The sequence below is a fragment of the Triturus cristatus genome, chromosome 7 (assembly GCF_964204655.1).
Source record: "Triturus cristatus chromosome 7, aTriCri1.1, whole genome shotgun sequence".
Taxonomy (NCBI): Eukaryota; Metazoa; Chordata; class Amphibia; order Caudata; family Salamandridae; genus Triturus; species Triturus cristatus.
This window is the reverse complement of record NC_140590.1, coordinates 1,506,896,310-1,506,912,303: the sequence shown is the minus strand read 5'-3', so window position 1 is coordinate 1,506,912,303 and position 15,994 is coordinate 1,506,896,310. Positions and strand designations below refer to the sequence as shown.

The window sequence follows — 15,994 nt, the reverse complement described above, 5'->3', positions numbered from 1 at the left end:
CCGAAGTATTTGCAGCCCAGGAAGAGGATTTCCAGACATCTCACAGGCCGACCGGAGTCCCCAGCAAAGCTGAGACCCGCAGCCCTTGTGAGTAGCATGGAACCGGATCTCCTGGTCACCGCAAACTTTTGCAAGTGCATTGACTTCTCAACGTCTCCTGAAGTCGTGCTTGGGCTGACTTGTAGCCCCCGCCTCAAGCACAGAATCCACCGAAGATTGTCAGCATAGTCACCCCGAGTGACCCGTGGGCCGTCATTTTGTGTTTCGTCTTGAGGTCCCTTCCCGATCCCTGGTCTGTTGACTGGTGGGTCCCTGAGGGGGTAACTTTGAATTTCCGTGTGCTTCCCTAGTTGCTCCAGACATGCCCCGACTCCCTACCAAGTGGTGAGTCCCACAGATCTTGCTGGTTTGCATCGAAGCTTCTTTCTTGTTTCTGCATGGGTTGCTGTTGCCCAGACTTGTTGTGTCCAATCTGGGCAGCGACACTGCAGCACTCGACATCCTTTGTGGGACCGCTCAAATCCAGCTTCTGGTCGTCCTCGACGCTTCCTGGTCCTTGTGGCTGAAGAGTCAAGCTTCACCTTCTTCACCTGAAATCACCCGACCTCGTGGGCAATTGCCTATCGCCTTCCTGGTCACTGGCTAGTGACCCAGACTCTGTCCACTCTGCTTTCAGGTTCTTCTCATCTTTGATCCAGGCTTGGATCTCTTCGGACACTTTGCATCTTCCAGGCAGCAGCACTTCTTCACCAGCTTCCATTGAAATTGACAACGCGACCCGACACCATTTGACGCCTATGCACCCAGCCGCCCTGGGTGAGGTAACACGAGTACTCCAGTGCTCCCGTGGGTGTTGGCCCTAGAACTTCCCAAGTCCCAAAGGGTTTGGTCCTGACTCAGTTCTAAGTGTCCCTAATCTTTAAAAATCTAACCACGACTTTCCCCATAGAAGCTAACAGGAGCTCGCGGCTGTGTTCTCACACTGCACACAGCCCCCGTGAATCATCTGTGTCACTACCTTGGGTGGCTCCTTGGGGTGCCAGCGATTCTACAGGCTCTAGGCCTTGTGTCTAGTTAAGTCGTGGTTCTTATACCACTATTTTAGAATAGGGTTTGGCTTGCCCCTAGGGCCTGACGTGTATTTGTGCTTATTACTGTCATATTTTGAAGTGTACTTATGTGTTTTGACCTCTAGCCTCATAAAGAGACTAGGAGGGTGTGTTTAGAAATAAATACATATATTTTATATATATATATATACCTGGTGTGGTTGTCTTTCATTTAGCCATTCAAGAGATTATAGACTGGTAAAACAAGCTGCTTTACATTACTTCAAGACTTAGCCTGAAGGCTGCTCTCCATAGCTACCATTAGGATAGCTTTCAATAAAGGTTGTCTTTAACCTATAACCAATAAGGGGTTGTTTGGACTGATACAAGGTGCCCACTATAACTAGTGGACAGCATATATCAGGCCAACTTCTCACAGACAGCAACCCAGGACTAGTCCTCACACAAGGCTGTTATCTCTTACGTTCATCAGGCACCCACAGGACAGATGGCGGTGAAAACAACTAGACAGACTCGCCAAATCTCTGCAAAACATTGTGGTTTTTGGCGGTCCGGCATCTGAACACAGTGTCTCCGCGGAAAAAGCTAGAAAAAGTACAAAACCACTGTCGCTCATGCAGCAGGCCCACCAAATAACGGAACTCCAGCAGGGTAACACAAGATGCCGGAATCAACACACCAAGGGTCCATTGTGTAGCCAGATTGTTGCCACAAATCTGTGTTAAGAAAAGCGTTTTTCCAAGTAAGGTTTATTCTTAAGGCTACACGGTTGTGGAGCACACAAGTAGGGTTACCTCCACCTGCAACACCTTCACAACAACCATTAGGTTTTAAAGCATAATATTCTCTGCCTACATAGCAACATAAGAACATTCTAAGACTGCATGCACTCTAAGGGTTCTACACACAGTAAATCCTATGGTATCATGCACAATATATATAAATACATATAGATACGAATTGCCAATACTACAATCTGCATGTAGGCTATTGACAATCTATTGATTTTTGCTTCTTTCTATGGGCTAAATCAGTAAGTCAATACTGGGTAATGATGGTGCTAGTAATTACCCTAGTGGTGTCTAGTGCACCTCTTGTATATTCCTGAAGTAGCAGGTGAAGTCACTCATATAAATATGCATTACTAATCACTGGTACTTAGAAAGTACCTTTATTTGGCACATTGAGCAATTCTTAATTAGTTTGAAAATGTTAGCAGATGTAACAAAACGTAAAAGCAAGCAGATGCCGCATGGGACTGGTGGTTGTGTCATTAAATATTGTTGAGGAAAGATTGTATTGTGGCAAAGGGAAAGAGATTGACATAGCTAGAACTTGGCAGCTCAATAAAAGTTTAAAAATAACTGCACCGTGAGTCTGGTAATGCGTCATAATGTCTTCCTTGATTACATTGCACGATACCTGGAAGTCAATACATGATGGAGAAGGTAAACAGATTGGGCCAGCCTGACCTTAAGATGGTAGCCCCTAAGTCTTGCAAGACCTTGGATTTTGTTTTTGATCTTGTGACACGTCATGTTGGCCATCTGGAGTTCAGGCTGTCACGATTTTCAAAAAGAAACCTAAATATGGAGGGGGCGCTTCTTAGTGTTAGATGTGGACTCCAGTCCTGGCACACATTAAATAAAAAACACCCATCAAAGCATGGAATGAGAGTGGGGGAGGCTGTAATTCACAAGGGTTTTTTAAAAAAAAGATTTATGATGTTTATTTACAGAGTATCAGGATGACTGGATGTGTGGGATTCCACAAACTGAGTTCATGTATAATTATTCTTTACCAAGGGCTGATTTAGCATTTGAAAGACGGTACTCTATTTGACAGAGTGGCGGAGAGCATTACCTCTATCATGCTGATGGACCACTTCCCTCAGATTTAGAGATGATAATCAGCCCAGTGGTCATCTCTGAACATTGAAAGGAATAGCCATCATGAAGGTAAGTAACAAAGAATTAGTATTTAAAAACTATAGCGGAGGTGTAGGGTACCAATGCGCTGAGAGACATCATGACAAAAAAATATTAAAACAAAGGGCAGCATAGGGACCTTTCTCAAAAAAGTGCTAAACTAATTTAAAAAAACTAGTGGCCAAAATGTCTGCAGGTCCCTCTAAGGCCTAGAACCTGAAACAGTGAGGTTCCTGTGAAAATTGACTTTGAACCTCGTGTTAGAACCCATCCCTGCAAGTGGTTAACAGCCAATGATGCATCATTATTCAGCAAATGTAATGACGTCTTCCTTATGTAGCCCATATCAGGTTAAGGCAATGAGGAAATAGCTAGATGTGCCAACAGGCCAGAGTTTCTGAAGGGATGAGTCTGATCATACCACTCCAGCGCCGATTCCCTTGAAATTAAAGGGTATTACAGGTGCCTCTCAGGGGCAAAGGACATTTGAAGCCCATTGGCACTGCCATGGTGAGAAAGGGGGAGTGTATAATGGCTGGGTGGATAAGGTGACATGGCTGCTACTGTTCTCTTCTGGGTGGAGATGTAGTTGGCTTTCATTAGTCTGTCTTGGCTGGAGTGAGTAGGAAGGTTCTACTCCTCTCTTCTGAGCGGGATGAGTAGAGTGACTTCCACGGCTCTCTTCTGGGTGGAAAAGTGTGTTACGACTTCCATTACTCTCTGCCGGGAAGGGGAGAATAAAAGAGCACCCAATACTCTCTCTCGGTGGAAGTGGATGGCATTACTTTCATTATGCTCCACTGAGAGAGGGAGAGTGGTTTCCAATAATCTCTGCTGGCTGAGAGTAAGTGGATTCTCTTTGAATGAAGAAGAGTAGCCTGGCTTCCATTAGTCTCTCCTGGTTGGCCGGGAATAAGAGATTTTCCACTACTGTCTTCAGCAAGGGAGAGAGTAATATTGCTTCCAGTACCTGGTCTACAAGAATGGAGTGGAATCCAATAATCCTTAAATTCCTAATTTGGCCCCTTCGATTGAGAGATTGCACACTCCCCCTCTCTTTCACACACACTGGAGTATAGGGCTATCAAAGATTATTAGCTGGTTCTTGTTGTGCCACTGAATCTGATCAGCATCATGGGTCAGATTTCCTGTGTACTCGCCAACAGTGCAGAAAAGGCATCGCATTTTTGTCCACCGTCCAGGTCAGAAATGTCACATCCAATATTCATGTTCCCAAATTCATCATAGTAGATGGTGCTGTTTCTGATGGTGAAGTGTATCGTCTTTAATTCTTTCAGCAGCTCTTCTCCAGCCTGGATGCTATTCACCATCCTCTAGAAACACAGGGCACAGCCATCTCTATCCTTTGCTAGCCACAGAGGCAAGGCTGGCTATGGCAGAACTTCAAGAGACCCTGTCTGGGGTACCAACACTTTTCTGAGAGATTCTGCAGTCTGGGCAGCACCTTCTGGGGTTTTCTTCCCAGAGTCTGTCGGCGTCTCCAGAGGATTCGCTTGCTGGCCAGACAGTGCGCGAATACTCTGCAATCCAGCTTCAAAGGCTCGGGAACGCTTATTATCTGGGGCTTGTAACTGGAATTGCTGGTGCCTCCGGGCTGTGACCAGCTTGAAGCTTGGTATCCTCTGAAGAGCTTCATTCAGCTGGTGCATCTGATTCAGCTGCTTCTGTGCTACAAGCAGCTGAGAGCGGACCTCTTCATGTGCCTTGCGAAGAACCTTTCTTTCCTCCCTTAGGTTCGATATCTTATCCAACAGCACCACCACTTGGTTCTCATTCTCCCGCTGAAGCTGTGCATATTTCTGGTTGTGGCTCTCCAACACCCGCCGGTTTTCCAGCTTTAGAGAGTTATGCTGCACCTGCAAGTCCAGGAGCTGCTGCTTCACTTCTTCATGCTGGTTCTTCAGGACCTTATGCTGAGAGGGGAGGGCGATGTAATGGTTCATGGCGTCTTCCTTCTCTTTGCTCAGGGCTTCTTGAGCTTCTAATTTATATTCTACAAAATATTCCTTGGTCTTCTTGTGCTCCGCACGCTCCTTCTGGAGGGACTGCTCCAGCCTGGACCGGTGCTCATTCACCTCTTCCAGCTGGGCAGAGAGCATCTGCTGCTTGAACTTGAGGGACAGGTTCTCGGAGCTGTGCACTTTCTCCTGTAAGTGCTTGTACAGGTAGAGCACGGACTCCAGGCACATCAAGGCCAGCAAGCAGATGCCTGTCAGCAGAATCCTCTTCTGCCTGTGAAATCCACAGGCCCCAGATCCCATGGCCGGACAGTTTGGTTCCTCTCAGCGAGGGCCAGGACCTCGGACTCCCGTTAACATCTTGACAGTAATGTCCGACTAACAGTCGTACGAGCCATACGCGTGCATAGCCCTGCTCAGCCTCACCAATTATGACGTTATTGTGAATTCACAGCGCCACATTGTTACGTCAAAGCGCTTTGCGTCCCATACGAGTATCAACTCTGAATGTCTACTTTAATTAAGTCCGCACCCAGAACAGTACAGCTTTGTCATCCCGTGTGTACATCACTTCACGTGCGGTGAGCCTTTCCTGTGCACGCCTGGCCCTTCAGAGCCCCTTCCGCTGCCCGTGGGACTCTGCGAGGATGCTCCGCGAGCAAGGGCAGACATGGATGGATGTTGTCAAACACTCCCAGGCGAATATTTCTGCAGCAAGCACGTGGCCTTCGATTACAGCTCATCACTTTTTCCGTGGAAGTAGACACGTCTTCACAACGCTGCACTCTGCGCGTCCCACACAAGGTTGTTTTTAATGACATGGGAGTAAATGCATGTAAAGGCGACACCAGTAGAATGTTTGCATCTTTGTCATTTTCTCTCACAAACTTGGCAATTTAGCACTGCTACGATATTTTGTAAAGAATCATTATTGATGTTCTCTGGTGCACAGAATGATCCAGCCCTTCTCATAACTTTTAACAGTTGTGAAAGTTTTCCTTCATATCCTTCGGGGTAGGAATCTAGTGATAGCTTAGAAAGTTTCTATGCACAATGTTTTTCTTTTTGTCGGCGAGGCCCTTTTTCAGCAGTGTTTTGACCAAATAGTCCCAGACACATCCAGAAATCAATCCAACTCATGCATTAAGAGGCAGAGCACCCAAGAAGGCAGAGTGGCATTTAACAGCCAATACCATGTTGGGAGAGATGTGTACCGCTTTGAAGCTCATTTCTTAGAACAGTAATGACAAACGGCCTGGCAGATAGGTGCGTTTCAAGGTTGGGCGAGACTGCTTTGACTTTCCATCCCTCAACACCCATGACCGGCAGGGGGCAGTCCCAGGATTTGCAGTAGCCTCAATGATTCTCATAGCACAGTCTTATAAGTCTTTTTTTAGTTTAATCTCAAAATATAGTGCTCCTTTACAGTATTATCCTTGAAAGCAGTCACTGTAGCTTTGTGGCACCAAACATCGTTTTTGTATTTTTTTCTATGTAGACATAATGTGTGACACTAAACATGTTATTCTCCGGAAAATCAGGCCTTTTGATGTGTTGTGTTAGCTGTGTTTGTAATTATGTATTTATCATCTGCGCATTCATTTTTTATTTTCATGGGGCGGATAGCTAAAAAATTCGTCCATTATTCGATCTTGCCTTTATTTACTTTTCATATTTCTACTTTTCATTTGTTACACTATAACAGCTTTTCTCTAATTTGAACAAAATTATTTTTTATGTCAATGTTCAAAACATTTTGCAAAATGACATGATGTCGATCATCTTATATAGACATAAATAAGTTGGCACATAACAATACAATATTCTTATTCCTTAGAGTGGTCAAATATAAATTATTTATAAAATAGAGGAAAAGTGAAATCAATTAACCTAAAAATAAAATGAAGTAAGCTACAATGAAAAATTGTTTTTTTCTAATGAGCAACCCATAAAGTACAAAATGGTATTGCTTGATTGATAAATGCATAACGCAAATGCAATTAACACTGCGTCTCTTGACAATAATGCATGACAATGCCAAGGTTTTGTGCACTTTTGAGTCTATTCCCTGTGGTGCAGGTGGCAGGCACAGACACGTTAAGAAATGGACAAATTATCACACTTTTACAATATTTATAAGAAACAAAGGGCCTGTTACTATGCGTTTAGAACTAATAGAATTGAATATATAATGGAAAATGTGATGTAAAATGCAAAATGTTTGCCATTTTCCCCAAATTCTCTTGGGGAAAGAACCCCCCCCCCCCCCCCCCCCCAAAAAAAAAAGCCCACTTGTAGTGGTCAGGCTCACTTGCTGCATTCACGTGTGGTGCTGTACAAAAGTTGCCGACCCCTTTACACATTACCAATGTCACATATACCAAGCAGACACATGGTGTAAAAGTGTACTTAGCACATGTATCTTGTAAGTTTTAATGAACTAATGTAAGTGTTACATTTGATAATAAGTATTAAAGACTGCATTCACTGTAGTATTAGAAAATGTATTCATATAAATGTGTTTTGTCATAACCGATTGTGATAATTAAACCAACCTCATTTAGTAGTTAATGCACTTACTATAGAGATTAAATTTGACTTTCATAATGTGTGTACTAAATTACATGAATAACAGGTATTGATTTGCAAACTGACTAGAAGCCATCCTTACCTATGTAGAATGCGATTTTACTTAAAACGATACAAGGTTTATGAAATGTGTGCATTAATATTCCATTTATTTGATTTGAAATTTACTGCCTCCTTTTCATGCACATTGTGGTGTCACTTTTTTTATGCCCTGACAGCGCAATAGGCTTGCCCATATCTACAAGGCAGCGTAAAGTCACCCTACATGACTCTTCATGGCCATGTAAATATGGCCCCTTTCACGCATTACTCTTCATGAAAGGGGCATTCTATGGGTCTCACTGTGAGAGTTTCCACGCAACATATATAGAACCAGACATCAATAGAACCTGACACTTTCTCAGAGTTATTTTGTGAAAATGGAAATGCATCAAAATCCTACACCTCCCCAGGGAACACGTAGGAGTGGTGCAATGAGGAGAAATACTTTTATTTCTTCTTGTTTTTCCTCTTTCTATGCGTGCTGCATTCTGCAGCATGCATGAAAAGAGGAAAATGCCATCAGAGGTTGTTCTTGTGCAGAAATATGTCCCTTCATGCAGAAAAATAATCATTCATGCAACTCGGCACCCTTGCAACATGACGCAAGAGTGTCAGATTTGGTGCACGGCTGCTGTTTGAGCGCAGGCAGAGGGGAGGAGGACATAGATATGGTGCATTCCTGCCTTTTTATTTTGATGCACAGCAGCGCAGCAGGAAGCCTTGCTGCCCTGCATCAAAATATAGAAAATGAGGCCTGTAGTTCTTAACCATACTAGTAAAAAACAAACTACCCTTGGTTACTACACACTAGATTGAGAGGAAGACTCTATTTTTTTAATATTGTATGATAAACTGCTATGATTTTTGTAAAGTAGGAATGCATTTGTTATTAGTCTCTATATCGTACGATTATGTATTATAGTCATGTTCTGACTTTTATATGTATCTGTTTCACACAGGATTCAGGTCGGGGGAAATTATAGAGTGCAACACAGAGAGACTTAAATTATTTGTCCTAAAAAAGATGGAATATTATCAGTAAAACCATTGAAACGCATTGAAGCACCATTTTTCATAATTCGTGGAAGTCACTGGATCCGTGGATACCTGAATAACATGTTGTATCAGGTCCTAGTTAAAAAATGGTTCCAACGGATATGTTTATTTGAATGACAAAGTACATTGTCTGTTCTTTTTCTCCCTCTTAATGTTTTGTATTTTTTTTTTTTTTTTTACTTCAAATGAATTTGAGACGTATAGCGCGTGTGGGATCATTTTAAATATTTGTAATATAAAAATGTATTTGTAATAAAAAAATTGTGATAATTTCTAGTTTCGAGCATACATCTCTTGAGTCTATTACATGGACTGCAGTTTTGTTTTTATCCTTACTTGTGTTCTGATTGGGAGTAGAGTCTTGCTCTCAATCTAGTGTGTAGTAAGCACGGGATAATTTGTTTTTACTTGTTGGTAGTACCCTAATTCCCTTGGTGTGGCATACGGGGTCCCTCTCTCCTTTCTATTGTTCTTAACCATACTTACAAACAATTATTTTATACATTTACTGATTGATACATGTAATGGGAAATGTAATGCATTAAGAAATTATATTCATTTGTGTCTGAATGTGCACACACATATTAAATGTGCACCATTGAGTTAACGTTTAAGGTGTCACATGTAGGCCTGCATCTCACCATGCTTCATAAAGCTGATTTATTTTCTGCTAGCACACATTTTTTTGCAGGTATTTACATGCATTGTTAGTTGTAGAATAGATGCTTTACTGCACTATATATAGAGAAAGAGCCTGAAAAGAAGACCTTGATGAAGAAACATTGTAAACCAGAGTGACAACTGAAAAGCCTGTTGAGTAAATGTTGCCACCTGATGTGCATGCAAGAAATTGATGTAGTTCCTATGTCTAGTGTGAATGTTACCCCGTTGTTGAAGTCTGCCCCATGAGAAATGGATGAAACAATGGACCCCTGATGATATGTACAAAGGGGGTGTTATGTGTGTTATAAAGTACTGTTCACCATGTCATACTTCAGAACCTCTTTTTCCAGAGTTGCTTTAGGAGGTCTCTTTCAAACCTTCTCTGCCCCTTTAGGAACTTTTTTTCTTTTGGACCTTGTGAGGTTTAAACCTCAATGCCTATCTGATCCCTTCCTAAGTGTGGTTTAGGCTAGCACTTTCTCTCTGACCCATAGAAGACTCCAATCCAATCTAAAAAGCTTTATTCGACAATTGTCATAAAAGCGATACAAAGCAAGTACACAGTCCATAATAGCAATATAAAATGTATACACTTAAATTAATTACTTAAAATAGAATTAGAAACTAAGCTCTAAAATTTATAAAAAGAAACATTTTTTAACATACTCGAGGATAATACAGGTACACATCAGAATCAGCTAGGACATCACTCTCTAATGTTCCGATTTCTTATTATCCACGCCCAACCTAAGAATTTTTCCACAGCCACAACAATGACCGGTACTGTACTAGTACAGAGAATCCTTAATGCCTCGCCACTATGTCTAGTACCCAATAGTTGACAAATTGGTCTCAGCCAGACATGCCTCGGAGCTAAATAGGGAGGACATACAAAAAACATGTGAGTTATCGTTTCTTCATGGGATTTGCAGAAAGGGCATAGGTTATTTACATTATTAGACCACCGGGCAGCGAATGAATTCAAGGGCAATGATCCCACCCGTAGCTGGAAGTACAATTTCCTATCTAATGGCTTAGTGACAAGGTCCCAAAAGGGCTCAAGCCTTGGGACAGATTTTATATTAAAAAAAACATCCGTTAGAGAAAGGGTGTTACAATCGGTCATTGTCTTTATATTAGTCCACTCCCAGTAATTTTCTTTTAGCAGGATTTTTGATGGAAAGGAAGCACCCAAGGGCTTCACCCCTAAATCGCTCAGACCCAGAGCCTCAAAAGTTTTTCGAAGATCTTTGAACCACCCAATTTTGTGGGATCCAGCCATAGACAGAACGTCCAGGAACCCCGCTGCATACTGAGCTAATTCTGGGGTTGACCACAGTCTCCGCCAATATAAAATGGGACGTAGTCTAGCTATATCTGCAATAGAACTCTTTCCCAGATCATACCTAAGAGGAACTAAGGGCGTACTCTGAGGCAATGATGTGATGCCTCGAAAGAACTTGTTCTCTGAAACAGTAAGGGAGGACAAGTTCTCGAAGCCCCACAATTCAGCTCCATACAATGCTGTACTAACAGCTTTAGCACTATAGACCTGGAGCACAGGTTTGATTGGTTTCGTTAGGAATTTCTTGAATTCACCTCTTATAACTCCAGTGAGCTGTCTATGTTTTAAAGCTGCCAGTTCTTTCTGGTGCGTCCACTTAAGGTTATTTTGTATAGTAACCCCTAAATAAGTAAAAGCCTGTACTTGTTCAAGGGATTGGTTAAACAATAAAAACTTATGTTTAAAATGTCTATGAGGGTTAAAAGCCATGAACTTTGTTTTCTTTACATTTACTTCAAGTCCACGATCCTCACAAAAAATCTCGAAAATACCTAATGCCCGCTGTAGACCGCTAGGAGTCTTGGCAATTAGAAGCGTGTCATCCGCGAACATTAGAATCGGGACTCTCACGCCTGCAAGAGAAGGGGCATCAGTGCTTACTTCTAAAAGACGATCGGCTATTCCATTGATGTAAAGGGAAAATAAAGTGGGGGCCATTGCACAGCCCTGACGAACCCCCCGTTCTACCGGGAAGGCCTCAGTTGTCTCGCCCTGCCCTCCTCATCTAATTCTGGCGGTATTATCATCGTGGAGCCTCTGTATTAAAGACAACAGCCCTTGGTGCAGTCCCTGATCCTTCAACACCCTCCATAATTTAGGACGAGGGACTAAATCATAGGCTGCCCTTAGGTCCACAAAGACCGCATAAAGACTCCCTTTACTCAATGTCACGAATTTCCAATATAGAAGGACAAAGCTGAATACTTGGTCAACCGTGCTAATATGCTGACGATAGCCCGCCTGGAATGGAGACAAAATACTGTTTGAGGCTGACCACAGGTGAACACGATTTAAGATCAACCTACCTATGAGTAGCGTCGATCAAACTAATGGGCCTGTAGTTTTCCGGAAGCGACCCGTCCCCCTTTTTGAATACCGGAATTATCTCAGCCAATTGCCACGCACTAGGGATAGGGGCACCACGCGCCAGCGCATTAGCAGCCAATTGAATGTATCTCCCCCATTTAACCTTATCATTCAAAAGTAGGTCCGCTAGAACCCCATCAGGGCCAGGAGCCTTCCCGGGAGCTACACCGGTAAGGGCCAGCGCCACTTCTGCACTATTAAAGTCAGGAACCAAGATATTCGAGGCAACAATACCTTCGCTAGCTGTTCTATCCAGGAGGGAAGCATACTGGGGTTTGAAATACTCCACCCACCTCTCCGGGGGAACATTGTTTTGAGGCCGCTCTGCCTGGCCACCATATCCCCACTTCACGATGCCCCAGAACAATTTGCTGTTGTTCTTGGTACTCGCTTCTAAAAGATCCAGCCACTTAAGTTCATCCCAATGACGCTTTGCCTTTGCAATACAACTTTTATAATCATTTCTGGTAGTACGCACAGCACCTACATCGCCTTCCTTTAAAGCTTTCCCCAGCAATAGCCTCGACCGTCTACAATCCTCGTCAAACCAGCTAACTCGACTCGAGGCCAATTTCGGACCAGTTTCTCTCTTCTTTTGAAAGAGGGTTCTCAGGAAAGCAAAGAGATTAGTATGAATTGATGTTATATCCCCTATATCACCATTGGAAGAAAAAATCCGTTCCATTTCTTGAATAGCACTATTCACCTCACTCAAAATATTCTGCAAGGTGAAGGGATTCTCTTGATTACAAGACCACCTCAGACGGCGCATATCATTAGATAACACGACATTCGAGGTGGGCAATTTTCCAATCAGCAAAAGAGCACAATCCCTTTTCCACCAGTTATGGGATAAACAGAGGGGATTATGATCACTTTCTGGAAGGTCGAAAATCTTCATATCAACAAGGGAGTGCCAAAAACTCACAGCCGCAAGGATATAATCAATGCGACTCCTACTCTGACCATTGTTGAAAGTATAGGCACCATTACTGTCGCTAGGCATCCTACCATTCAATGCCCTTAAGCTCTTCTCCATACAAAGGGAATTAATCTGGATTATTTTTTCCGTCCACCTATTTATAGGAGGCAATTCTTGAGGGGGGATACCCCAAAGTGCCTACTCATTCTCATATTCATCCCCCTCATAGAGTACCAAAGGGTCGAAGGTAGCATTAAAATCGCCAACGACTACCACGGAAGAACCAGTTGAGTTAAGATCAAGCAGCCTCAATAGCTTGTCAAAGACTGCTGATCTTGCCCCACCCGAGCCCCTAGCACAGACATTATAAATATCAATTGTGCCCACAGAGCCTAGTTCTAACCTAAGTAATTGTATATCTCCACTCCCAGTAGAAATGTGCTTGCTATTTAAACTCGGATCTTGCCGAAGCCATATCGTTAAACCCCCAGAAGGTCGGCCATGCGTCCCTTTAGTTGCCGGAATGTGGTAATTTAAATAACCTATACAGAATCTGGGTTCCAGCAACCAAGTCTCCTGGAATAAGCATATATCCACATTATTAATAGATGCAACCCATTCAACAATGGGTAACTTAGCATTTAACCCAGCTATATTCCAAGAAAGTAATGAGCCGCCCCCCATGGATACAAACTTATTAATAAGGGTAGTGGATTTGGGAACAGAGCTAACAATATTCGTCGAAAGAATGGAATCCAGACTCTGCTCTATATCAGTATGAAAACAATTATTAGAACCTGGATCCATGGACGGGTTAGAGATAATACAAAACCCAGTACGACAGCTACCAACACTATGCAGTAGGATCCCTTCGTCTATAGGACCTGTGGGCCCCAGGACATCGTGTCAATCAACATTATCCAGTACAGACCCAGCTTCTCGGTTGGTACTCTGCTGGTCACACTCAGCCCACCCTGGACCATACAAAATAGATTTTCTTAACTGGATGGGAGATCCATTGGGGGGGCATGTCCTAAACTCTAAGGTAAATACATTCTCCACAAGATCACTAGAACAAAGACTTAGTTCAATACAATCGGTTGGCGACAATGGAGAAGTCAGTCTAGTAGCTCTGATAATGTCATCTCTAATAACAGAGCGACAACCTCTGACATATCTCAACCAGTGAATCGCCTTATTTGTCAGTGAATCTGCACTTTCAAGACCCTGACTGTTCCATAATTTTGGAACATTGGTCATAAAAATTTTCTTGTTGGTACAACTATTATCAGCATTCGTATAACGATCCACACGTTGCCCCCTTCCTACTAGAGATCTCTGAATGGTACTGGCAGGGATTCTTCTCTCTCCTTCATTCCTCTTATAGTTCAAATTAGACTGTGAAACAGCAGCAGGAATGCCCCCAGAATGTCGCGAGGAGCGAAGATTCCCCGCCCTTAGTGCATCACTATATGATACCTTCATATTGGCTTGGACATCAGATTTTAACAACCCCGAAGGGTTAGCCTGGGAAGGTAACCTAGCATTCACGGGTAGTGTGGATGCTTCCTTGGGAATACAAGAGAGGGGTTGCTGAACAAGTGGGTGGTTACCAACGGCCACAGTCAGGGTACTGATCACAACTTTCAAGGCATAACTTCCTCCTGTAATGAGCGAATTAGCTTAGCAAGAGCTTGGAGAGAATCTTCATGGGTCCCGGCAGTACTACATGGTGAAGTGGTTGGTAAGGGGTTGATAGTTTCAATACTAATCACCCCAGAATCATTCATCAGTGGTGCGAATCTATTGGAGCATAAAACAACAGGCACAACATCCCCAGAGTGGGTAGAGACGGCAGAAAACAAATCGACCCCACAGCCCGGCGCAGTTCCCACCTTAGCACTCCCCTCACCCCTAGATATCTTTTTAGCTTTAGTGCGAAACATAGCCGGGATACTAGGGGATGAATTAGGAATGGTATGCACCAGGACATCAACAGGCACTCCAGAAGGAGCACCCGATACTCTCTCCTCTGACTCCAAAATAGCTTCACACTCCTTGACCAACAAATTAATACGGTCCAATGTCCCCTCTATATCAGCCACTTTGGCAGACCTCCGAGCTCTCTTTTTCCTACGTTGTTTTGCTACAACGCTACCCTCGCCACCGACTCCTTGGCTATCAATCAACTTCCGTTTACCCATAGTAAACGGAGAAGGCAGGAGGCACAAGGATAGATATGGACAAGGTCCCGCACAACCAAGTATTATAGCACCAGTGTATCTCGCAAAATAACAATACGTCAGGCAAGAGGGGTAGCCCGGCCCGGCCTCCCTCGGCCCCTGACGGCCACAGACGGCCCGCCCTTTGTCCGGGCTTCGTCCGCCGCGCCCGCTCGCGTCCCGTGTAGCGGTGCTCAATACGTATTAAATAGTGTTTAGGGCGGAGTTCAGCAGTGGAAGCAGGCGAGGCAGCCCCTCGGTCCTCTGGGCAATTGAGTCCAGCACAATCCTGCACCTTTTCTGCGACGCGTTTCCCCTCTGCGACGCGTTTCCCCATTGATAAACACTTCTCTGCGAGTGTTGTTCTCGTCTCCCCAGGTGAAGAGTGTTGCGGCTGTGAGACTGAGCCAAGAGGAGATTCTAACGATATGCTGATGGAGGAAGTGTTGCCGGTAGGTGGAACACTGGGCTGGGTTTTGGTTCTGTGGAGGGTAGGGGCTGTCTTGATGGAGCTTCGGCGATGCTGACACCTTCTAAACTAAATTTTCCTTGCTTGACTCTGATTTCATTGGTGTAATTCCCTGATTCTTATGTTTCTTTAGTTTAATAGAACCATCTTCTTGGGGCCTTGATTTTAGTGACTCAAGATTTATGTTTGAATAGACAACAAAACTTGAGACTTTTCTCTGAGCATCCACTACTTTTATTAATTTACTGCAAAGCAGTGACGAAATTCCTAGTTTGTTTAATCTTGATACACCTAAACTTCTTTAGGAGGTTGGTTTTCCTGTTGTTATTCAGTATCTTTATAGCATGTTAGTAAGAGTTGTGTATTTGAACTTGGTATTGAATTTGTAATAAACATTCTCAACCCAAGCTACCAATTACTGGTAAACATTGTGTAGCCAAATGGGTTACATTGTTAGTTTAATTTGATTGATGTTAATGCTATCTCCGATCACCTCTAAGTCAGATACACAGGTCTGTCGGAGGACCAATGGTAAGCAAGTGGGCCCAGAAAATGCTGTATCACTCGCTATGCCAGAGCTGCTTTGGGTTTCCAGTCCGGCCCTTGAAAATGCCTTTTTGCTT

At 43.5% G+C, this 15,994-nt stretch overlaps 1 pseudogene; it reads right to left on the bottom strand.

The window, feature by feature from the left end:
• Positions 1–4,137: 4,137 nt before the first annotated feature.
• On the bottom strand, positions 4,138–5,280 carry LOC146812257 (Golgi integral membrane protein 4-like; annotated as a pseudogene).
• Between the last annotated feature and the right edge of the window lie 10,714 nt (positions 5,281–15,994).